The sequence below is a fragment of the Petaurus breviceps genome, unplaced genomic scaffold, assembly GCF_028583685.1.
Source record: "Petaurus breviceps papuanus isolate PSGF00001 unplaced genomic scaffold, PetGlider_PUasm1.0 90760, whole genome shotgun sequence".
NCBI classification, from domain to species: domain Eukaryota; kingdom Metazoa; phylum Chordata; class Mammalia; order Diprotodontia; family Petauridae; genus Petaurus; species Petaurus breviceps.
In genome coordinates this window covers 9,724,294-9,750,908 of record NW_027187338.1, presented here as the reverse complement: position 1 = coordinate 9,750,908, position 26,615 = coordinate 9,724,294, and the positions used below count along the sequence as shown (strand labels likewise).

General features: G+C 39.9%; 2 protein-coding genes across 4 annotated transcripts in view; one reads left to right on the top strand and one right to left on the bottom strand.

Annotated features, from left to right (window-relative positions):
• Positions 1-18,146, bottom strand: part of ZBTB8A (zinc finger and BTB domain containing 8A) — a 40,186-nt gene extending 22,040 nt beyond the window's left edge. The window contains exons 1-3 of one of the 3 annotated variants that reach the window (XM_069068107.1): positions 17,764-18,145; positions 10,143-10,247; positions 5,645-5,744 (exon numbers count right to left, since the gene is read on the bottom strand). The gene's annotated coding sequence lies outside the window, so the exon portion shown is untranslated. Of the gene's footprint in view, positions 1-5,644; positions 5,745-10,142; positions 10,248-17,763 lie in introns of all 3 variants that reach the window. The other 2 variants (XM_069068109.1, XM_069068108.1) reach the window with 2 other exon arrangements.
• Positions 1-26,615, top strand: part of BSDC1 (BSD domain containing 1) — a 215,875-nt gene that overhangs the window by 14,367 nt on the left and 174,893 nt on the right. The gene's annotated exons all lie outside the window — the stretch shown is intronic.

Sequence of the window (26,615 nt, the reverse complement as noted above, 5' to 3'; positions counted from 1 at the left end):
TGGGTTATTCAAATTGGCTTTCCTTCATAGCTGAAGGCCTATCTCTTGGCTGCTTGCAAAATTTGTTGCTTAGTATTGTTGTTGTGAAACTTATTATCAGCAATCTCTAGTAATTCAGTACACTGCTGTGTTTTTCTTGTATAGTTTCTTGAACTACAGCAATAAAGCCTTTATAATTTGTTGTGTTTTCCTGGAAGACCTCCTTAAGTTATCTTTGCACATCCTGTCTTTAAGAGCTTCTACTACTTTGGAGAGATGCTTCATTATGTATTCTAAGCTATATACTTTGTTATGTTTCTTTTTTTAGAGCTCTTATTTTTTATCTCATTTCCATCCTAGCAAATTTTCATGCATTTTCAATATCCTCTGTGAGGATCCTTCCCATTTTCCTACAAACATTCTCATTTCTCCCCAATTAAAAAAAAAAAAAAACCTTTCCCTTGATCCTTTTATCCTATCCAATTATTTTCACATATCTCTATTCTTTAACTGTTAAATTCCTTTTTAATAAATGCTTTATTGTACCCTTGCCTTATAACAAAGAAATATAAGAGAAACAAGCCAATACAGCCATTGTCTCCTCATTTTATACCTGTATTCTATCTTTCTCAGAAACCTTTGTCTCCTCATTTTATACCTTTATTTTATCTTTCTCAGAAACCTTTATAAGGTACAGAGGGGTAGAGAGCTGGATCTGAAGTTAAAAAGATTTGCCTCATATACTTACTGGCAAGTCACTTAGCCACAACCTGCCTCATTTTCCTCTTCTTTAAAAATGGAGATAATAAAAGCACCCAGCTCATAGGGCTATTGTGAGAATAAAATGAGATAATATTTGCAAATCTTTAGAAATTTGATGCCTTAGCATGAAATAAATGCTAGGATTAGTGCTATGCTAACTTTTAATTGGTCTCTCTGCTTCTAAACTCTTTTCTTTCTAATCTATCCTCCACATAACTACCAAAAATAATCTTTCTAAAGCACACATCTTACTATACCATTTCTCTGCCCAAGCATCTTCAGTGGTGCCCTAATGCCTATAAATAAAATATAAATTTCTAGGCCTGGCCTTTGTAGCTATTCACAATCTAGTCCTCACCTGTTCTATCTCCCCCCACCCTCTACATAAATTAATGTCAGAGCCAAACTGCCATACTTATATAGTAGCTTAGTATTCCAGCTCCTACCTCCATTTTCAAGATGGTTTCCCATATCTAGTATGAACACCCTCTTTATCTCCATTTCTTTAGAGTTTTTAGTTTCCTTCAAGGGTCAGTTTAGTTGCCACTTATTCCATGAAGTCTACTCTGACTTCCTGCCCCCTCTTCCTCCTCAAATTATCTTGTACTTATTTATCTCTTTATATAATGTCTCCTGATAAGAAAATAAGTTCCTTGTTTATTGGCTAATTGTCTTGAGGACATGGTCTGTTTTTCATTTTTATCTCCATATCCCCAATAACTATCACAGTACAATTGTTGAACTATATTAAGGGAGAAGGAAAATGGGATATCAGGAAAACTTTCATGGAGAAAGTAGCAGCTGGGTTGAGTTTTGAAAAGAATGTGGATTAAAGCCAGATTGGGGAGGCTGAGCCAAGATGGTGGAATAACAGGAAAAAGTAAAGCAAGCATCCCCACTCCCCCCCACTCCACCAAAGAGATATAAAAAATACACCAGACTGAATCTTGATGGAGAAGTACAAGGGGGAAGAAAAAACCCAATGCAGTGAGTCATTTTTTTTCAGACCAGGATAGTTTAGGGGAACAGAGAGGTATGTGAATAGTGGGCACAGGGTCTGTTCAGGAGTCCTAGGGAGAGGCTGTGCACCAGGCCAAAAGGAGGTCCCAAACTCACACTAGGCCACTGTGACCTGGTACAGGGTGCAGGAAAAATGCCAAATGGCAAATGTGTCACCCACTAGTCAGTTCCAGGCCAGATTTAGGAGAGGACCTATGTTGGGATTCCATTCCATTCTATAGCATAAAGGGGCAGTTGTGTACCTTAGGCAGTGTAAGTATAGTACAAGGAATAAGTTCAGATGCAAGCTGCAACAGTGAGGTTCAGAGTCCAGGCCAGTCCGAAGCCTGTAGAGGAATAACCAGAGGAAGAATACTAGACTACAGGAGAATCTACAATTCTGTCACTGAACCAACACAGCTTCTCAGCTGGTAGAGTTCAGCAGCAGTCTACTGTTACTCAGAACCAAACCCGGGTTAGGAACTTGCAGCACTCAGATCAAGAGTGCAGCAATTAGACTGCTCTGGATCAGACCACTTTGGGAACACTGAAAGCCATCACTGTTACAGAAACACTAGAATAATACAACATTCAACACCTCAAGAAAGTAGCAACAGAACCAGCCCGTACCCTTCTCTACAAGTGTGCAAAGCCCAGTTCTAACATCAGGTCCAAAGCCAGGAAATAGGAAGAACGAGGAAAGAAATAAAGAATCTCATCACTATATGGCTAATATGCAAATATGTTTTGCATGATTTCATATGTGTAACTGATATATTATTTACATTTTCAGTGAGTAGGGGAAAGTTCAGAGGGAGGGAGAGAATTTGGAACTCAAAAAATTTTTTTAAGTTAAAAATATGGGGCAGCTAGGTAGCACAGTGAATAAAGCACTGGCCCTGGAGTCAGGAAGACCTATGTTCAAATCTAGCCTCAGACACTTAACACTTACTATCCGTGTTACCTTGGGCAAGTCATTTAACCTCAACTGCCCTGCCTTCCCCCCTCCAAAAAAAAAAGTTAAAAATAAATAAGACTCTTTAAAGAAGATTCACATCATAAAAAGCTGTTATGGTGATAAAGACACTCAAGATACAATGACTACAAAACAACTTACAAGCAAAACCTCAAAGAAAAACACAGCTTGGACACAAACTGAAGTAGAATTTTTGGAAGAGATGGAACAAGTATTTTTTTAAAGTTGAAAATGTTTTTATAAATTAAATGAAAGTGCTAGAGGAAAAAATTGGGGGAAAATGAGAGCTATAGAAGAAAGAATTAGAAAAGGAATTAATAGCTTGGCACAAGAGGTACAAAACCCTACCCAAACAACAAATTCCCTGAAAATTAGAATGGACTAAAGCCAATGATTCCATGAGACAACAAGAAGTAATAAAACAAAATCAAAAAATTGAAATAGAAAAAAAAATGTATAGTATCTCCTAGCAAAAATAAGTAACTTGGAAAACAAATTGATCCAAGGAGAAAAAATTCAAGAATCACTGGACTACCCGAAAGTCACGACCAAAAAAAGGCCCTAGACATCCAATAGAAATCTTAAACAATTTGTTTCAAATTGGTAGTTTATGAGCATTTAGAAAGGGAAGTATAATACCAAGAGTCAACTTGGTTCCATCAAGAGTAGGTCATATAGGCTAACCACATTTCTTCTCAATGACAGAATTACTGGAAAAGTAGATCTGGAAAACAACACAACATTGACTTTTCTTATTATTGTGAACTAGATGGAGACATGGGATTGATGATAGTATTGAAATAATATTAAGAGACTGCCATTATTGAAGATAAATATCAATTTGACAGAGATCTTCAATGGTTACATCTCAAGGATCTTGTCCTTGGCCCTGCTCTGTTTAACATTTTTTTGTCAATGATTTTGATGAAGGCACATTTGTCACATCTACATATTTATCAAATGGATTTTATAAGTACAAGAATCAAAATAGGCTTATAAAAATCTTCAGACTCAACAGATAATAAAAAGTTGGGACAGAGAGTTAATGGATGGCAGAATCAGGGACCAAAAAAACATTAAGAATGATATAGGTCAAATATAAGATGAATTCAACAGGGATAACTGTAAAGTCCTACACTTGGATTTTAAAAATCAACTGCCTAAGTAGAAGATAGGGGAAATATAGCTGGACAATGCCAATGTGAAAAAATCTGAGGGTTTTTAAGACTGCAAGCTCAGTTTCAATATCAATGTGAAATGGCAGACAAAGCTACTAAAACAATTATCAGGCTGCATTAAGAAACACAACTGCCAGATTTAGGGTGATCATAGACCTACTGTACTATGTCATGGTCAGATCATATCGGAATTATTGTGTTCAGTTCTCGATACCACATTTAGGAATGACATTGACAGACTGGGAACATACAAGAGAACAGTGAAAGGGCTGGATACTATGCCACATGAAGTTCAGTTGAAGAAACTGGGGAATGTTTATCCTAGAGCAGAGAACGCTTGGTGGGGAGAGGGGAACAGAACATGATAGTGTTTTAAAGTACAGAATCTGGAAGAGCTGTCATATGTAAGAAGGATTTTACTTGTATTGCTTTGCCCCAGATATTAGAGCTAGTAATAATAGGTTGAAATTGCAAAGAAGTAGCTGTCTGTTCAATGTAAGGAAAAGCTTCCTAACAATTAGAGCTCTCTAAAAGCGAAATGTTGTAAGATACTGATACACCTGCATTATGGAGAAATACTGTGGCATATTTTAGAGACAATTTCTGTTCATTTACAAGTGGAATAGGTGACTTTTTTGTTTCCTTTAAAGTCTGAAATTCTCTAATTTTTGTTTTAGGAAGATTAAGATGATGACAGATTGGATAAGGGAAATGATGAAAATAACTAAGATAACTTAGCTGATTTTAATAGTCCTAGTAAGGGAGGAATCAGGGTGAATTGAATGGAAGGGATAAATTAGAGACATACAATGAATGAATCATCAGAAGGATCTGGTTGAGATGATGTTGGAAGAGTCTAAGATAATTTTGAAGTTTTGAGTCTAGGTGACTGGTGGCATCATTAACAGACATAGTGAAGTCAGGCAGATTTGAAGTGTAGGAATAAATACAAAAGCTGAAGAGATCATTTCTTTTTTTCTTTTTGGAGGGGGGAGGGTAGGGCAATTGGGGTTAAGTGACTTGCCCAAGGTCATACAGCTAGTTTTTGTATTAAGTGTCTGAGACCGGATTTGAACTCAGGTCCTCCTGACTCCAGGGCTGGTGCTCTATTCACTGAGCCACCTAGCCGCCCTTGAAGAGATAATTTCTAAATCCATTTACATAAGCTGGGGAGCTGAAAGTAGTCAAGTTCTCTATAGGAGACAGTACCCTGAGAAAAGCTAAAAGTTATGGAAAGAATCCATGTTTAGGGGATAGAAAAATGTAAAGTAGATGAAGAAAGAATTACAGGAAAAGACAGGAAAAAAAACTGGGAGAGTGGAGAGTCAGAAGAAAAGAATAATAAAGACTAGATGACCACCTTATCGAGGATGCTAAAGGAATTTATGGTCAGGAAAGAGTTTGACTAAATGGACAGAGGTTCCTTCAAACTCTGAAATTCTGAACCAAAGAAGAAATTTCAAGAGGGCAGGAGTCTCAATAATGAAAAACAAAGTCAGTGTCCAGAGTGTAAGAGAAGACATAAGGACAACAGAGACAATGATAACAAATGCAAATTAACAAACTAGGAGAATATCAAAGGAACAAAACCATTTATTGGAAGACCTGGCCAACATGTGCCATGTAGTAAAGATTTCATAAAGTCAATCTTTTAAGTAATGAATCAATGGTCTGACTTATCGTTACATAAATCTGCTGGATTTTTGTACATTTAAGTAGCTGTAATGTCAGTAATTATACAGAATCATACCTGTAAATTAATGGGTATTGCTCCTGAAAAACCAGTTAAGCAAAATAGATTCAAAACAGGAGACTGTCCAGATCTGTCAATTTTGGTTATCTTGTACTTCCTATAAAGAGAAAATATAAGTACTTTTGATATGTTTTTACTATAGATGATACAGGTGCCGAGAAAAATATTTAATATATTAGAATTAGCAGGTGTCTTTTTAAAGTGAAAATGAAAAATCTATCAGTCATTAAGTTTTATTTTTCTGTGAAAAGTCACAGGTCACAGGAGAGTCATAGCATTTAGCTAGGCCAAGGACCCTCCACCAAATTACTTTTACATTTGTGTATGAAATAACTAATTTTTATTGATATCTTTTTGACATTCATTTCCATCTCCCTTTTTTCCTCTAGTTAGTGAGCTATTCCTTATGATAAAACAAACAAACAATTAAAAGCAGTTTGGCAAAATTAACAACAAACACATCAACTCTATCTGACAGTAAATGCAATATTTCATAACCATAGTACCCAACTTCTGCAGATAAAGGAAGGTGAATTTCTCAACTGTTCTCCAGTCAGACTTGATCATTATAACTATACATGTTCAATTTTTTTTTTTTGCTTTTTGGAGGGCAGTTGGGGTTAAGTGACTTGCCCAAGGTCACACAACTAGTTTTTGTGTTAAGGGTCTGAGCCCGGATTCGATCTCAGGTCATCCCAACTTGGGGCCGGTGCTCTTACTCGCTGTGCTACCTGGCTGCCCCCATTTATATACTGTTGAAGTTGTGTATATTATTTTGCTGGTCCTGCTTACTTCAATCTGCTTCAGTTCAATATAAGTCTTATGCTTCCCTGAATTTCTATTCATTATTTCTTACAGAATAGTAGTATTTCATTACATTCATATACCATAATTTGTTTTCCTGTTTCTCAGTTAATCGGCATCTATTTCCAGTTCTTTGCTACTACAAAATGTGCTACTACTAATATTTTTTGTGTATCTAAGACCTTTCTGTCTTTGATCTATTCAGGAGTGTGGGAGATATGGGGTGGGGGGCATGGAGGGATTATATGCCTAACACTGTGATCAGGGGGACAAAAGGTATGACTTCTTTGGAATTATGTTAAAACGGCTTTTCAGAATAGCTGCACCAACAATGTATTAGTGTGCCTGTATTCTTTGTAACCTCTCTAGTATGGACTATTTTTATTTTTTGTCACCCTTGACAATTTTCTGGGTATAAGATCAAACTTGGAAGTTCTTTTGATTTTTTTTTTCTCTTAACAGTGATTTGGAACATATAGTTGTTAATATATATGTTATAATGTTTCATATAGTTGTTAATAGTTTATGATTCTTCTCCATTGGGGAATGGCTCTTGGTCTTGTATCAATTCTATAAATTCTTGTGTCAATTCTATAAATACCTTAGATATCAGATCAATTTCAGAAATATTTAATATATATATTTTCCCCAAAGATTGAAATTCTTTATTTTGTCTCTCGTGATCACCATTATTTGGTTAAGAATTCTTCAACATACTCGTGAAAGTATTTGATTTAGTTCTCTACCAGTAGGTAGATAGCGCATTTCTTCAATAGTTCTCTGGAATCCTGGTCATTACACTGATAACAGTTCAGCACAATAGCATTCCTTCACATTTATATACCACTATTTGTTCATCCATTCCCCAACTGATGGGCACATTCTCTAATTCCCATTCTTTGTCACTTCAAAATGAACTTTTGGGGTTTCTTTTAGGAGGTGACCATTGTATTCTTTGTCTTTCCATTTTGCCCTCTGGTTTCTTATAAAAGATCTGGAAAATTTGCTTTAAAGACTCCTTGAAATATGATGTGTAGGCTCTTTTTTTTGGTCATAGGATTCACATAGTCCATTGATGGTTTTTTGGCTTTTTAAATAGATAGGAATGGTTTTATTTTGCTCGGTCTTTATTTTTCAATTCCAAATTCTCTCCCTCCTACTTCTGTCTCCTCCAGCAATTTGAGTGGGCAAGAAAAATAAAACCCATTACAAATATGCATGGTTATACAAAACTAATGTCCATTTTAGCTGTGTTCCCCCCAAAAGCAAGAAAAATAAAGAAATAGAAGAAAATATGCTTCAGTTTTCTCTCTGAGTTCATCAGTTCTCTATGTGAAGGTGAATAGCATGTTTCCTTATGAGTCTTTTGGATCTGAGGTTTTTTTTGGATCATTGTGTTGAGCAGAGTTGCTGTTTCAAATCAACTTTAAAAGCTGATTTTTTTTTTTTACCATAAGAAGCAGAGAATTGAGCCATACTTTGCTGTATGTCAAGCTTCAGAGATTGCATTAAGTGCACAATTATCTGCAAACAGAAAATCACGCACCAATCCTCCCTCCATTTTGGTCTTGGCCAAATTTTGAAATTGAAGAATTCACCATCAGTGCAGTAGCTGACCTTGATGCCATATTCATCCTCATTGAAAGCATTTGACAACATGGCTGAAAATATCATGATAAAAAGCATGGGAGCAAGCACACAGCCTTGTTTCACTCCATTGGTGACTGGAAAGGCATGAGAGCATTATCCACTATCCAGAACCCGGGCAAGCATGCTATCATGAAATTGACATACAATGCTGATGAACTTCTTCGGACAACCAAATTTTGACATAATTTTCCACAAGCCCTCACAACTAACAGTATCAAAGGCTTTGGTCATATCTATAAGAAGGTCTATAGAGCCACTGTGCTGACCTCATTGTTGTATGCCTGTGAAACCTGGACCGTCTACCAGCGCCATGCCAGGAAACTGAATCACCTCCATTCGAATTGTCTTAGGAAGATTCTGAAGATCACCCGGCAGGATAAGGTACCAGACACCGAGGTCCATAGTTGAACTAAATGCCAAGCATTCAAACTCTACCTCAGAGAGCCCAACCCTAATGGGTTGGCCATGTTGTTTGAATGCAAAATCTATGCTTGCCAAAAAGACTATTTCGTGGAGAACTCACACAGAGCAAGCATTCACATTCACAGAAGAAGCAATACAAGGACACTCTCAAGGTCTCTCTCAAGAACTTTGGAATTGATTGTGTAACAGGGGAGACACTGGCACAGGACCACCCAGCATGTTGTGCCCACATCAGAGAAGGTGCTGTGCTCTATTAGCAAAGCAGAATTGAAACACTTCAAAGGAAACACAGAATGGACAAATTTAGACTATCCACCCCAAATGTTCACACAGACTACTTGTGCCCCACCTGTGTAGAGCATTCTGAGCTCATACTGCTCTGATCAGTCACAGTTGGACACAATGAAACTTGACTTTAGCCTAGTGATGTCATTTTTGGTCCTCTTTGAGAAGGACAGCAACCAGTACTACTTGGTGATCTCGTCAGCTCCCATGGATTTAATTACCACCTCTGTGCTGATGATTCTTAAATCTACTTATCCTGCCCCAACCTCTCTGCTGGCCTCCAACCTCACATCTTCAATTGCCTTTCAGATACTTTGATCTAAATGTTCAGTAGATAATTTTAAATGCAACACATCCAAAATGGAACTCATTATCCTCCTCCCTCCCCTAACTTCCCTATTAATATAAAGGACAACACAATACTTTCAAACTCCGGGCTTAACAACCAAGGTTTCACCCTCTACTATCTCTCATTCCCCATATCCAATCTGTTGCCAAGGACTATTGATTTCAACTTGACAATCTCTCTCAAATATTCCCCCTCACTGCTCAATCCATTCAGCCACCAAAGTGATTTTCCTAAAACACAAATTCAACCATATCATCTTCCTACTCAGTAAACTCCACTGGCTCTTAATTGCTTCCAGGATCAAATACAAAGTCATTTCTTTATTGTTCAAAGCCTTCATAACTTGGTCCCTTCACTAGCTTTTCAGTATTTATACCTTACTCCCCACCTCTGACCCAGTGACACTGGCTCAAACAGGGCACTCCATTTCTTGGCTCCAGGCATTTTCTCTGGCTGTCCCTCATACCTGGAATGCTCTCCCTTCTTTGGCTTCCTGTAAATGATAACTAAAATCCCATTTTCTAGAGAAAAGCTTTCACAGCCTTTCAATTCTAATGCCTTATTTTTAAAATTTCCTATTTATTCTGTATATAGCTTGTTTGTACATATTTATTTACTTGTTTACTCCTCCATTATACTGTGAGCTCCTTGAGGGCAAGGACTGTTGTGCTCAGTAGGTGCTTAATATTCATTCATTCAATAAATGTTTACTGACTAACTGACTAGAGCAGAAGAATCAAAGTTCCCATGCCAGTCAATAATGGAATTCAGCCATGAATGGCCACTGTACTTTAGCCTAAGGAAGACCAAGTCTCAAGAGGCAGCTAAGTGATTCAATAGATAAAGCATTGGGCTTGGAGTCAGGAAGACCTAAGTTTAAACCCAGCCTCAGACACTTACTAGCTATGTGGCCCTATGTAAGTAATTTAACTTATGTTTACTTCAGTTTACTCATTTGCAAAAGGGGATAATAAAAGCACCTACCTCTTCGGGATGTTGTGAGGATCAAATGGGAAGGTATGTGTAAACCACTTAGCACAGTGCCTCGCACATAGTAGGTGTTTAATAAGCACTTGTTTTCTTCTTTTCCTTAAAAAAAAAAAAAAGTCTAGGGGTTAGAAATCATGCAATTTCAACTACTAAATCCTGAAGGAAAAAAAAACTTTTGACCCACAAAGAACAAGCCTGATAGTCTAGTATAATGGAAAGAGTATTAAACTTAGACTTAGGAGACCTGAGCCCTAAATAACAGATCTTGTGCTTACTACCTCTGTGACTTCGAGCAAGTCACATAATCTTTCTGGGCCTCAGATTCTCTTCTGTGGAATGGAGATAATATTTGTACTGCTTAAGTCACAGAACTGTAGCAAAAGCACTTACTACCATTAATACTAGAAATAATAGTAAGGGAAATAGTCAAGAAAAGTCACAGCTTTTACACATAGTATGTATTACTGGTCAACTGGCCAACCAGAAGGAAAATTATTAATCTGCTGCTTGGTCAGAATTATAAAACTCAGGCTAAAAAAAAAAAATAAAAGCTGATGCCCAAAGTTCAGAAATTAAGGGAATTTAAGAAAGGGGAGAAATGTTTAGACAAAATGGTCATCAAGGTGAAGAACACAGCAAATGTTCTGAAGAAAAATGGTAAGAAAGGACAAAACAGAATACTGTTGGCTGTAGGAAGACCACAATAAGAAAAGCTGGAAACAAGAATAGCTCTGAAGTGCGTTTTCTTTGTTTTAGGGGTCAGGGGTGGGTGACTGCGCAAGAGAGGAACATTTACTTAACCACTGGCACACTATGACATATGGGATCTTTGATTAGCAGATGTATTCATGAAGGAACCTAATCATATGAATTTTGGCATTCCATTATATGTCAAACTGGACCCAAAAGGAAGTTGCAACTAAACAGAAGAATTCTCTAGATCTCTTTGAATAAAAAGATAAAGGACTTGGCTGAGTTAGTTTTATTGCATGTCCACAGGAAAAAAACAAAACAAAACAAAAAAACACCATTTCATAGGACATTTAGTCATCTCATATTTCAATTCTCCTCTAAGTATTTGAAAAAAAGACCACCATGAAAAAAAATGTAGTTTGTGAAATAACCATGTTGCAGATGAAGAAAAGTTCTAGGAAAAACTTGTTAAGATGCTGCAAAAGTGGAGGGTATGTGATAAAATGGATAAAGCACTGTCCCTGGAGTTAGGAGGACCTGAGTTCAGATCTGCTCTCACATAGATTCTGGATCATCCTCAGTTCAATTCTTTGTGTGTGAGAGACTAGCTGTGTGACCTTGGTCAAGTCACTTAACCCCAACTGCCTCTCCTTCTACCCCAGGTGCTGCAAAGTAAATCAATGTGTATGTTGATATTCCATGATGACAATACAAAGGTGGGCAAAGAGAAAAATGTTATAAAAATATTTGAAAACCTGGTTCTGAAGCAAGAAATGAGATGTCAGGGCGGCTAGGTGGCACAGTGAATAGAGCACTGGCCCTGGAGTTAGGAGGGCCTGAGTTCAAATCTGGCCTTAGACACTTAACACTTACTAGCCGTGTGACCTTGGGCAAGTCACTTAACCCCAATTACCCTGTCTTCCCTCCTCCAAAAAAAGCAAAAACAAAACAAAACAAAACAAAACAAAAAGAAATGAGATGTCAAAGGTTTATAGATTGCAGAAGTCCCTTTGCCTGTCTACCATGAATACTAACTAAATACTAAACACTAAAAGTGAAGTACCGTGTGTGGCAAGCACCAAAAAACACAATTTAAAAATGGAAATTGATTATATTCCAATTGACAAAAGAACAAGTGGTTATTAATAGAGAAATAATTTTTGAGTCACTTGTCTGTAACAGTCACATCATCAGCTTGTTAGAAAAGAGATCAAAATTAATGCCAAATCAGAAGAAGGAATAAAAATTAAACATGCCATGCAATTGAGGCATTTCCAACCTAACTTACTGTTGAAGCAGAGAACTGGATAAAATGATGTATACAATCACTATTTCTTAAGGAATTTAACTTCCAAAATTGCCATAACAAGGAAAGTAGCAGAGCCTAAAAACCACCTCAGCTAGCAATCTGATATTCTTACCAAGCAGAGCACTTTGGCAGCCAAGGGAATATGGGTTTAGAATAATTCACAATTATATCATTTGTAAAATCTTATTAAGGATAGCAGAAGAAAACAGCAGTGAGGGATCAATTCTTAAGATATCTTACAAGGAAAAATGGAATCAAGATGAGTGAAAATAGTTCAGACATTTTTATCTACAAGAAAAGCAATTTAGAGACTATTGTTAATTGCTAACCCATATGTCTAATTTCCCATCTATACAAAACTTTCATGAGCATAATTTTTACATACACTGAGTAGCATCTTGAAAGAGAACGGGAAGGATTACACCAGTGTATGTATATTGCCACAATATACCACAACTTTACAATCCCAAAACTAACTAAAAAAGTGTATGTATAGAGAACACAAAAAACTGCTGTACTTACTGTGACTATAAAATACATTTAACTAGCAGCTCTTCCAGATGCTCCTTTTTTGGGTGATACTGTATTGACTGCATCAAGACCCAGAGCCTTTGCAAATCTTCTAAACTGGACATAATCTTTCGGGAGGTCCCAAACCAGGGCATCAACATTTGTTGAGCACCTGCTATGTACCAGGCACTGTACAAAGTGCTTTACAAATATCATTTCATTTGATCCTCACAACAATCCTGTGAGATAAGTGCTGTTATTATCACCCCCATTTTACATCTGAGAAAACTTAGGCAGATAGAGGTTAAGTGACTTGCCTAGGGTAACAGCTACTAAGTATCTGAGGTCAAATTTGAACTTAGGTCTTTCTGACTCCAGGCCCAGTATTCTGTCTACTGTGCTTCCTAGCTAACTCAAGAAAATCTAAGAAAACTTTAAGAAAAACTAAGAGTGTCTGTTGTCTAGACTACAACATGCAGTTCTGTGGAAAACCTTGCTACATATATTCCGGATATATACTGCAAATGGACAATGAGCTGGGCCTAGAATTGAACAAAGCTGAGCAGGTTGGATTGCCTTAGGAAATTCTTGTATCTAAAACAAAAGCCCAACTTTTTCACCCCAGTGTCCTTCCAGTGACGATATATGTTTATGAGTCAAAAATATGACAATCTCCAAAGAACTGTACTGAAGATGATCCAAAGATCAATGGACAATGTAAGAGAGTCAGTCGGTACGCATTTATTAAGCACCTACTATGTGCTATGCACTGCGATAAGCTCTGGGGACATAAAGAAAGGCAAAAGATAGTCCCTGTTCCCCAGAGCTTACAGTCTCATGGGGGAGACAAGCAACCAACTCTGTACATACAAGCTATATACAGGATAAATAGGGGGAAAAATCAACCGGGAAGGTACTAGAGTTAAAAGGGATTAGGAAAGGCTTCCTGTAGAAGGTAAGATTTTAGCTGGGGCTTGAAGGAAGGGGATGGTGGAAATGAGGACATGCAAAGGATCAGCCAGTGAAAATGCCACAGCATTTTAAGCATTTAAGCAATATAACTGAGGGTGTTGACTGTATTCTTGGAAGTAACTAATTTTGTGGGTTCCTATGAAATAAAGGCTTTGTTGATTGGAAAATCTAATCTTTTTAAAGCTTTAAAAATGGTATCCTATTTACCTCTTGTTTAGAGAGTAAAAGCTAAAAGCATGAATAGAATTTTTAACTGTTTCATCACATGATTTTAGAATGAATGCATAGAATGCATAGAAAGTTTTTTTAGAATTATGAGTTTACCTGAGTCTAACAAAAAGTTTATAGTTAGACAACTATAGAACTCACCTTGATGAAGCAATATACATGTCTGATGTTTTTATCATCTTGTGATTTCCAGTGTTACTTCATTAATTCACTATTGAGACTAGGTCATTACTCAGAACATTAAATATTATTACAGATTTCATTACAACTTAGTTGATTATGCAGACTTTATAGAGGACCTATAATTATGCAGGCTTTATATAGGACCTATAATTCCAAACGTTAAAGCTAAAATTTCAAATATTGCTAGAATTCTTTAACAATTTCATACAGTAAAAAGGGTTGCAGAAAATTGTAATCTATTGTTAAGTGTCTTCCACTGGCTCTGGAGAGAGAGGACCTTTGTTCTAGTCCCACCCCTGAAGCATACAGCTTGAATGACCTTGGGCAAATCTGGAGAATAAAAATGGGTTTAGATTAGAAGGCCCCCAAAATCCCTTCTAGAGCCTGGATCTTAAAGAAAACATTTGGAAATGCACCACAGTAATGACTCATTTATATAGCACAAAAGGTTTTTGCATATTCTAGTTGAGATTTCCTAGCCATTAAACTTAAAAGCCCCTAAGGGCTAAATTTTTGAAATTATTTTTGATGGATTTCTAAAATGTATTATTGCACATTCCCTGGCTTATTTTTATTGAACAAAATCTTAATCTTTTGGCAAAGACTCAGGACCATTATTATGAAAAGTTACAGTGCTATGGTGATAGATGAGCATCAAATGGTACTGATTCTCAGTTTCCTATGTCTGCTTTCTTTACTTTTTTTTTTTTGCCTTTTGGAGGGCAGTTGGGGTTAAGTAGCTTTTTTTTTTTTTTTTTAAGCAATCGGGGTTAAGTAACTTGCTCAAGGTTACACGGCCAGGTGTTTCTGGGTGGGTGCTAAGTGTCTGAGCCCGGGATTCGATCTCCAGGTCTTCTCGACACTGGAGCCTGTGCTCTTACTTGCTGTGCTACCTGGCCGCCCCGGGGTTAAGTAACTTGCCCAAGGTTACACGGCTAGTTTTTTTGTGTGGGTGTTAAGTGTCTAAGGCCGGAACCAAACTGGGTCCTTCTGACTCCAGGGCAGGCGTTTTACTCACTGCGCCACCTAGTGGCCCCCTATGTCTGCTTTCTTGAACATAAATTCCTCGTAGTTTATATGCGGCCTTTCTGTGAAATTACTGAATTAAAAGATTGAATGAGCTCTCCAGATAATCTTCTTTTATCAGTATAAGTGTTTTTGACTTGTCAGCAATATCCAAAAGGCCCATTATTTCTATCATTAACTTCCTTGTCAGCATCAACCAGTTTCTTTATTTCACTTGTACTAAATCATAGAATTACAGAACGTCTATTACTGAAGAAACCCCTCACCTCAAGATGGGAAAACATGCCTAAGAGAAGGGAAGAGACTTCCCCGAAAATTAGTGAGCAGAAGACCCATGATTTGAACACAGATCATCTGTGTTCAGCTTTCTTCTGGCTTAAGTATTAATTTCTGTTTTGGGGGGAGGACCTACTTTTGTGGTAGTTTAGTCATCTCAGACCACCCTACTCTTGAGATTCCATTTTCTTGTTGATTGACAAGAGCTTAGCTTCAGGGATGACTGATCCATTTTAGTTTAAAATGAAGAAAACAATCTCAACAATGTCATTGTTTTAATTTAATCTGCTTTGTTAAGGACCTTGACTTCAAAGAAGCACATCTTTGGTAACAGGATTTGACATTTTATATCAGTATTCAAAATTTCCAAGTTTTACTGCTTTTGGGGGGGTTGGGGGGTATAGTTTCCAGGTCAACTCCCACCACACACTCCTTCCTTATACCACTTCATTTGCCAACAATACTTGTGGTTCTCTGAAATTACAGGCTCTGGTCACCATTACTGTAGCACACTTCTACAACAGTTTTGCCATCTGGCAGTTCTGTTTTGGAGGCCACTGAGAGGCAGTGAAAACTTTTACATGCTTGGGCAGCAGAGTGTGCTACAAAGAACACTAGGTCTCCAATTCGTAATCTGGGGCACCATGAATCCTGAGGATAATATGTTTACAAACTTTTTGTCAAAATCTGGTCTTTCTATGTAGAACATTGTTTGGAATATTTTTGTATTGTAGCGTGTTTTATTTTTTTTTTAAGGCCATTTAGTGGTATTTAAACTGTACACGTTATTTTGATGTTTGTCTGTCTTTGGGAATTTTTTTCAAATCCTAGCTCCTGACTGTTTTTACGAATTTGTGAAAATAATAAAGGATGAAAATAGTCCTCTAATGGATTTGCAAAAGGCAGGCTTTAAATCGGTTTCGTTTGTGTATTTGTTTTTCTATAATTAAGACAAATACAATTAATTTAATATCATAGGACCTGGGTTAATTCACCTAATGCATATGACCTTGGGTGAGTCTCAACCTCTCCAGGTCTGTTTCATCATCCATAAAATGAGGGGGTTGGACTAGCCCTTACAGGTGTTCCAGTTGTCCTGATCCATATCTGACCCATATGCCTCCTGAGGAGAAAGTGAGGCTGGTGACTTTGCACATCGCTGCTTAAATCCAATTCACTCGCACGTCACGGCATCGCCTTCCTCTTGGAGAATGTAAGACAACAAGCAAGCAGTAGCACGAAATCCAGGTCTCCTCCATCTGTGTGATCCAGTGCCTAGGTAACTGTAGTACTGTGGTTGCCAGATCTAACCCCGGGCTTCGTGCAGAGACTTAAGTGGGCTCCGAAGCTCTGCCGTGCCTCTACCAGCTGGCGGTGTGTGCTGGTAATCAGTCCTTGCTACAGTGCCATGAGCGAGCAGGAGCTTCGCGGGGCCCTCAGAACTCTAGCGCGATCTAACCGGGCTCCGTCGGACGCCGCCCCATTGGCCAATCCCCGCTGTCATTCAGCACTGCAGCCAGTGCGGAGCAGACGCTCGTCGACCTTTCCGTATCTGGGGACGCCCGACGGTTCCAGACCCGCCCGGCACCCTCCACCGCACAGCTCTGGGAAGGGCGGCGACGACAGCAGCCGCCGGCTCCAGGGCTTCTCAACTGTTCCCGCCTCTTCCCTGCCCCCGCCTCCAGTGGTGGCAAGCGGGGACTGGGCGCGACTGGGCGGGGCAGGACGAGACGGGCGCGGGCGGCAGCTGTCAGGGCGGGCTGACTGGCGGGCGTGCAGGCAGGCGGGCGCGAAGCGGGGCGCCCGCAGCGGCTGGGGAGGAGGGGAGCCAGCTATTGTCCGCGCGGTTGACCGCAGCTCCCAGCCCGGCTCGCAAGGAAGCCAAGCTGCGCCCCCCCCCCCCCCCCCCCCCCCAGGCGCTAGGGGAGGGGCGCCCCTGGGGGGCTGCAGGAGCCGCTCCGCCTCAGCGTCTCTCTACAGTCCCGCGACAGGGACCAGCCCCTCGGCCACCTCCTCGCCAAAACATTGCCCTTGTCTCCAGCATCCCCACCTGGTTCTGTGGCCATTTCCAGCCCCTCGGAGCCGCCGCCGCTGCTGCGCCCAGGGCTGCAAATGGCGCCCGCCCGCCCGCCCGGCTCTGTGCCCGGCTCCTCGCCTGCCCTGCCCCCCGCCCCCAGTAGCGGGAGCGTCAAGGGGCTAAGGCTCCCCCCCCAGCTCCGCAGCGCGGGCCCGCGGCAGAGCGGGGCTCCCACTGCCACGCTCCCGGGGCTGCCTTGAGCCGTGCTGTTCGTGGCGCCTCTTCGGTGGCCGCCCCCGCCGCCTCCTCCCTCTCCCGCAATCAGTCGCATTTGGGCCAGCGCAGGATGAAAAGCCCGACGCCCCAACCGCCCTCTGCCCACTCCCAGCGCCGCTACTTACCGGGTACCACGGGCTGTGGACTGGGGGGAGTCCCGGCGCTTGAGCTGGGGAATTGCCCCTTGGAATCCCGTTTCCTGCCGCCCTTAAACTAGTAGCCCCAACGTGAGAGAAACAAAAGGTATTTGCTGACGTGGGCGTTGGACAGAAACGCCCGAGGGCCGGGGACACAATTAAAGGGGCAACGCACTGATTCCAGGCACCAACCAGTAGCTTTGCCCCCTCCCCTACCCCTCCCTACACCCTGATGCACCCTCCATAGAAGCTGGGGGGCCCCAATTGCGGAGCAGTTGCCTGCAGAACCATTGTTTAATGGAGATTTTAATTTAAATTACCCCAGTGCACAGCATGAGGCGCCTCCGGAGGGCAGAAGGGGCTGGGTTTCTAGGATATGGGAAGTTGGGTTTAGAAAAGAGGGAGGGATTTAGGCATACACGAGATTATTGTGCACATACATTTGACATTACTATACTTAAGTTTATCTAAATCAAATACAAATGGTTTCCAAAGAGTACAATTTTTTTCCCTTTATTGGAGCAAGCCCTCAGTCTTGGGTAACCCTTTCCTAAACCTACATAGAGCAAATTTGAAAACTGTAGGGTGAATGGGTTGAAATACAAGAATACAGTCAATCGTCGTAATCATAGAAAAGGTTAAAAAAAGAAAGTAATTACTTGAAATATACATTTATGCCTTTTTAAAAAGTAGAACGGCTAGATTAGATAGTCCAAGGTCTTTTCCAATTCCAAGATTCTTTGATTGATATTTCCCCTACCTTATTTGACTATCTATATAAGTTAGAAGAAGGAACGTGTGGATGTGATTTGACCAAAGTGAAAATTACTGGATTACTAATTTATTTCAAAAACAAAACTTCGATAGAGCTCCAATTCCATAAGTGCCTGATGGAACCCCACCTTGGTCAATGTCAGAGACCCTTCCATACTTATTAGTGATGTCTTTTCACAAATCCTCTGTAAAGTACCTACCCAATTCCATGAAGGTTTTCCTTAAGTTCTTTTAACATTTTAGAGGAGCCAACATAATATTTAACCTGTCCATTTATGATCTGTTCTCCTTAATAGAGATAATGGAGAATTAGTTACCAAAACAGCGATCTGTCTTATCCATACTTACTTAGCCTAGTCTTTGGACAGTAGACTGGCTTTAACTGAGACCATTATTAAAATCTTTCTAATTTAAAAGATTTAAAAGGATCATTCCCTACTGACTTCTAACAGGCCTAAATCTCCCCTAGCCTTAAAAAGTGTCCATTAGATGCTGCCATCCCCTCAAGCTATTATCCTACTGTTGCTTCCACTTCCTCTTCTCTCATTTATTCCTCAACCTTTTGTATCTGGCTTCTGATCTCATCATTCAACTAAAATTGCTCTCCAGAGTTATCAGCAGGCTCTTAATTGTCAAATCTGATGGCCTCTTCTCAGTCTTCATCTTTTTCAATTTATCTGCTGCAATGACACAAATGACTACCTTCTCTTCCTAAATCTTTTCTCTCTGGGTTTTTGAGACACCACTCTCTTGCTGCTTCTACTTGTGGATGTTCCTTAAGTTTCTCTTCTGAGTCCTCTTAGCAATACTCTATGTAGGTGATCTTATCAACTTCCATGGGTTTTATTATCATCTCTCTCCAGATGACTCACAGACTCACATAACCGGCTTCAGTTCTACTCTTTAACTTGACTTCCCCACATTACCAATTGCCAATTGAATATTTCAAACCAGATGTTCCAGAGACATCTTAAATTCAACATGTACAAAACAAAACTCATTAGTTTTCCCTGAAAACGTGTCCCTTTCCTAAAGACCTTGTTTCTGATGAGGTTACCACCATTCCCCCAGTCTCCCACGTTCATAACCTTGACATTATCCTCATTTCACTCTCCTAGACCAGACATGTCCAATCACTAGACAAATCAGGTTGTTTCTACCTCCAATAGCATCTTTCACATCTGATCCCTTTTCTTTACCAGTTTAGTTCAGGCCCTTATCACCTACCTAATAAACAAAGGCCTTCTAATTGGTCTCCATGCCTCAAGCATCTCCCTGTTTGAGTCTTCCACACTGCTACCAAAGTGATTTTCCTTCAGTACAGATCTGTTGTCACTCCTTTACTCAATATATTATAGTGGTTCCCTAATAACTCTCAGATAAAATATAAGCTCCTCTGCTTACCTTTTAAAACTTTTCAAATTTGACCCCAGCGTAATCTTTCTGGCTTCAGTATCCATTACTGGGCCGTAGGGAAAGCCTGGAGCAGAAGGGGGTGGGGGAAACTGCTATTTCTAGGGTTCTTGAACTCAGGGTCCTAAGCTGTCTCCAATGGGGTTGGAGAGAAGTTTGTTTGACCTCTCTGGCATATGCTACTTCCTTTCTGTCAGGATGACTTACTGCTTCAGCTAGGCTAATTTATCTGCCCCCTAGACAAAATAAGACAAGTCCAGATAATCAAGAATAAGAAACAATTGAACTCCATGTTTGATAAACCCCAAAACATAGGCTATGGGGAGAAGTATTCCCTTTTTACTAGAGCTGCAAAAAAAACCCCAATAACTAGAAAAGCAGTTTGGTAGTGTTGAAAGTGGATTTTGAGGAAAACATAATTTCTTCCATTTTGTACTATATTTGCTCTTGCTATATTTCTTTGCCCAGCAGCATGACACCTCTTTGATAGTATTTTCTTAGGTACCTCCTTTCCCTTTATCTTATACAAAAGAAATCTCTTAGGACTTTGAATAGTTTTAGGAACTCACCACTTTCTCTTTATCCTGTCCAATAAAGCTGTAGTAGGAGCTTAACAAATGCTGACTGATAAAAGAAGATACTTTTTTCTTTGGTCCTGGTAAATGGCTATGCTAAATGACATATTCTTTCCTCTGAAACATTTTAAGCAACCTAATAAGTATCTTTTCCAAACTACAAACCCAATATTATATTATATTACTCAAAATTGCCTTATAAGAAGTATCTTCTATTACTTTCTTTGGGTCACTTAACTCTAAAGGGGAGGGGATAGATACAGAGATACATGTATGTATGTGTGCATATGTATAGAGATATAGATGTCATCTGTGGAGTTGTAGGATGCACATGTCTATCACCTGACTAATGTCCATTCTTGAGTGGATAAATAAACTACAGTTTATTTGTCTGGATCCTGTGCAGTCAGGATGTTGAAAATCCTCTCATCAAAAATAAGGCTAGAAACTTACATACTACAATAAATTCCAAATAGATATTGAGGTCAGGGAACCATAAAATGTTGAGGTTTAGAGTTTAGGGGTGCTCAAGACCCCAAAATACCAATATGGCAGGTCTTGCAGAAAGAATTCAACTCAAGTCTTCTCTCAGCCAAAGAAAAGCAAAGTTTATTAAAGGTTCACCATAATGGGTAGACCCTTAAAGAGCCTAGGTATCTGTGATGCTTGTATTGGACAAGTGGGCCAGAATAATCTGACACAGAGTAAGTCTGTTCTAGATAATTCTTAGCTACCTCATGGAGGCAAGATGGATCTTATATACAGAAAGACTTTGGGAGGGTTCTAGGGGTGGTCTAGAGGAGGAGTCAAAATGAGGTCAGATTCTAGTAATGAGAGATTAAGGGTGGGAAATAGCTGGAGGGCTAGGCTAGTTCTAGGGTAACAGATTACATATTTTGGGAGGATCAAAGGTCTGAAGCAGCTGGACAATGGAGGGCTAGGCTAGTAACTGAGATTTGGGTCTAGTGATAAAGAAAGGCTTGTGTTCTCAGGCAAATTCCTTATCTGGTGGGAAGATTCAAGGAGAGTTCAAGGGGGTTCCCAGAGCCTGTTCCCCATCAGATGTGACCTTAATATAGAAAGTTACTTTAAAAAATGAATGGAAAAACATTCACTGAGTACTTATGCACCATACAGTGCTAAATGTTAGGGAGACAAAAACAAAAGACTCCCTTCAGAAAGTTTATATTCAAGACCCCATTCAAAACCAATAAGAAAACAGATTTGACCCCAATTCATAGCACCAGAACTGGAGGGACAAAGGGCTGTGGAATGGAAGTCTTTGGGGAAGGAAAGACTAGTAGTGAAGTAGAGCATGAGAGTTAGAACTTTACAGAAATAATTGTCCATCACCAATCAGTTGGGACAGCAGCAGGGCTCCAAGACAAAAATTTCCTCCTGGGTGGTGAATGAAAGAGGATATTAGAAGGAAATACCTTCACAATTATAACTATAAATCCCCAACTGATAAATGGTCAAAAGATATGAACAACCTGTTTTCAAAAGAAGAAATCAAAACTATCAATAGTCAAATGAAAAAATGCTCCAAATCACTAAAAATTAGAGAAATGCGAATCAAAACTTCTCACAAATTGTTAGGTACCACCTCATACCCAATCAGATTGTCTAAGATAACAGAAAAGTAAAATGACAAATGCTGGAAGGAATATAAAAATAGGTACACTGTTGAAAAACAGTTTGGAACTATGCACAAAGGACTATAAAATCATGCATACCCTTTGACCCAGCAATATCACTACAAGGTCTATACCCCAAAGAGATCAAAGAAAAAGGACGCATATTTACAAAAATATTTATTGCATGAATGGTTTGATATAAGGAAAACTATCAATAATAATAGAGGAAGAGAATTCAGAATTAAAGATTAAAATTTTTAAAAATTATAGCTATCAAGTGAATTTTTAACCATAGAGAAAGAGAGAGAAATCCCTTCGTAATGTGTAAGATGATCACAAAAGGGAAAATAAAAAACATTTTGACTACATGAAATTAAAAAGTTTTTCATGAATAAAATCATTGTAATTAAGATAAGGAGAGAAACTCAAGTGGTTAAAAAAATATCAAATAGCTGATAAAAGTTTATTTCCAGATATTATAGGGGATTAACATGAGATCAAGAATGATTTCCCAACAGAAAATATTTGAAAGAAAAGACTTTTGCAGACTGGTCTTTAAGGATATGTGCTTCCAAAGAAAGAATTATGAACTAACAACTATATAAAAAATTGCTCCAAAGTACTAACGATAAGAGAAATACAAATCAAAGCAATTCTTAGGTATTACATCACACCTATTAAATTGGTAGAGATAACAAAAGACAGAAATAGGATTGGGGGGGGCTTTAGAAAGACAGACATATTAATACATTGTTGGTAGGCTGTAATTCAGTTGAACTATTCTGGAAAATAATTAGGAATTATTCAAGGAAAGTCATTGAGCTAGCCCTGAGTCTTGTTCAGATGCAGATTGCCAGCTTTGAGAAGGGAAGATGGCACTGGATAGGACAAAGCAGCAGATGGATTTGGAAGAAGGCAGGGTAGGCAGGAGGCTGAGCTGGTATTACAGATCCAAAATTAGGGAACTGCAGCTGACTGTGAATGACAAGGGACATAACCTCTGATACATGCAAGTACAAAGGAATAAACTAAATGCAAATATGTGCCTGTCCTAGGAAGAACTGCAGCTGGGAAGTGGTGAGAAAGTAGTCCAGTCAAAGGATAAAAGGGAAGTTCTACTCACGGTACATCCTGAGATGAAGTTTATGATAGATTTACATGAGAATGTTGACATTGATAATGTGACATCCAATTGTAAAATGACAGATATACCCTGTATAAGATTCTGCCCAACAAAGTAAATCCATTGGTGGTGTTAATGGTGGAAAAATATCATTCAACATATGAGATGATTAGTGGCCTACACAAGCAATGAAGGAGAGGGGGCAGCTAGATGGTGCAGCGAATAGAGTACCAGTCCTGGAGTCAGGAGGACCTGAGTTCAAATCCAGCCCTCAGACACTTCACATACTTACTAGCTATATGACCTTGGGCAAGTCACTTAACCCCAATTGCCTTGCCTCCCCCCCTTCCAAAAAAAGAAACTACAGTAGAGATCAAAAAAGTGATTTGAACAACCTATTAAATGCCCTAAGCTCATTAAGGCAGTGGGCATTGCATAGCTAAGGGATATTCTGCTAACATGGACCTCTAGGTATAGCAAAACACAGGTGTTTCAGGACTTTTGTTTCAGATGGCTTCCTGAACAGGAGGTCAATTACCCAAGTTCCATATTGTTCCAGCAAAGCCTGGAAATTTGCCCTACACAGAACAGTAATCAAGAAATACAGTAAGAATCTATAGTGATTGAATTCTTTGACCCCAAAACTGTTTAAGAGGTGAGTCAGCTTTAGAATATTAAGAAAGGAGGCTATTCAAACTAATGACAGCACAGGGTGGCTTCCTACAGTGAATAGCAACACTTGTATCATACAAGGTTCTGTGTCCTAAGGCAACAAGAGAAGAATGCTTCTCTGACAAAGCCCCAGGGTTATCAAAAAGCTACAGGAGTGGCAACACATCAAGGAACAAATAGAAAACCTCAATAACTCTCTGATACTGTGGTTCTGAGATTTCTAATACTCTGTCTTAAGATACTAGAGGGGGGGGGCGGAGCCAAGATGGCGGAGTAGAAGCACGACCTTCCCGCGGCTCCGGCTTCCACCCTCCCCAATCCATGTAAAAAGGGGACTCTAAACAAACTTTGGAGCTGCGGAACCCACAAAATGACACAGAGAAGCTAACCTCCCGCTGAGGACAGCCCGGCAGGCCAGCAGGAATCGGCCAGCGCAACGCTCTGGGAGCCGAGCCCAGCACCACGAGGAGGCTTTAGCCCCAAGGTGGGCCTGACCAGCCGCCAGCCAGAGGGACTCCAGATCAGCAGCAGCTGTGGCCCTTTCCAGATTTATCAATACATAGATGCAAAGGACAAGGTGAGAGGCCAGTGCAGTCTGGACTTTGGGACCCAGGAAGTGGGAGTGCATGGCTTTTACCCCCGGAGCGAGAAACCGCTGAGACGCCAGCACAGCCTGCCAGCACCATGTGGCGGCTTCAGCTCCTGGCCAGCAGAGTGTAGGGGGACCAAGCACCAGTCTGAGGGGTCATTGCTCTTGCTTTAACCTGCTTGGATCCAGATTGCAGTCTAGGGTGGAGGTCCTGGGGTGTGTGTCCAGCTTGCCAGAGCGTGTGGAGACCTCAGAGAGGGCACCCATCTAATACCTCAGGCAGCTGAGAAAACCCCAGCGTTTGGGACGAAAGCTCCCCTGTCTGGTGGCAGAGTCCTACTGTGGCAAAAAGCCCAAAAGTCAAATCATTGAGTGGCAAAATGAGCAGGCAAAGGAAACAAAGCAGACAGAAGATTCCAACATTACACTCCTATTTTGGGGATAAGAAGGAGCAAGGCATGGAACAGGAGGAAAACAGTGAAGTCAGAACTCCTGCACCAAAAGCTTCAAAGGAAAATACAAGCTGGTTACAGGCCATAGAGGACCTTAAGAAGCAGATAAGAGAAGTGGAGGAAAAATTGGGAAGAGAAATGAGAACAATGCGAGAAAATTATGAAATGAGAGTCAACAGCCTGACTGAAGAAAATAATACCTTAAAAAACAGACTGACTCAAATGGCAAAGGAGGCTCAAAAAGGCAATGAGGAGAAGAATGCCTTAAAAAGTCTAATTTGCCAGATGGAAAAAGAATCTCAAAAGCTCACTGAGGAGAATCATTGCTTCAGAATTAGATTGGAGCAAATGGAAGCTAATGACTTTATGAGAAATCAAGATGCTGTTAAACAGATCCAAACAAATGAAAGAATAGAAGGCAATGTGAAATATCTCATGGGAAAAACCACTGACCTGGAAAATAGATCCAGGAGAGATAATTTAAAAATTATTGGACTGCCTGAGAGCCATGACCAAAGTAAGAGCCTGGAAAGCATCCTCCAGGAAGTTCTCAAAGAAAACTGCCCTGATGTTTTAGAACGAGAGGGCAAAATAGAGGTTGAAAGAATCCACTGGTCACCTCCTGAAAAAGATCCCAAAAAGAAAACTCCTAGGAATATTATAACCAGGTTCCGGAATTCCCACATTAAGGAGAAAATATTACAAGCAGCCAGGAAGAAACAATTTGAATATTGTGGAAACACAATCAGGATAACGCAGGATCTGGCAGCTTCTACATTGAGGGATCGAAGGGCCTGGAATGTGATATTCCGGAGGTCAAGGGAGCTGGGATTAAAACCAAGAGTCACCTACCCAGCAAAACTGAGTATCATGTTTCAGGGGAAAATATGGTCATTCAGTGGAATACAGGACTTTCAAGCATTCTTGCTGAAAAAAACAGAGTTGAATAGAAAATTTGACATTCAGATACAAGAAGCAAGAGAAGCATGAGAAGGTAAACAGGGAAAAGAAATCATAAGGAACTTTATCAAAGTTGAACTATTTTTTTTTTTGAAGCAATCGGGGTTGAGTGGCTTGTTCGGGGTTGCATGGCCAGTTATTGTTTCTGGGTGTGGTGCTGGGTGTCTGGACCCGGATTTGATCTGGGTCGTCCCGGCACTAGAGCCGGTGCTCTTGCTCGCTGAGCCACCTGGCCAAAGCTGAACTATTAACATTCCTACATGGAAAAACAATAATTGTAACCTATGAAACTTTTCTCAGTAGTTGAAGGGATTAGAAATATATGAGGGTATGCGGGCATATGAATACATATGTGAATGTGTGTATATACGTTTACAGGTATACATAGATAGAGGGCACGGGACCAATTTAACAGGAAGGGATGATACTTAAAAGGTGAAATTAAGAGGTGAGAGGAATATAATGAGAGGAGATGGGGAGAGACAGAGTGGGGCAAACTATCTCATACAGAAGAGGCAAGGGAAAATGGTTACAATGGAGGGGAAGAATAGGAAGGCAAAAGGGAATAGGTCAACCTTACTCCTATTGAATCTGGCTTGAGAAGGGAGGTAAATACACACTAAATAGGGGATCTCACCCTCCAGG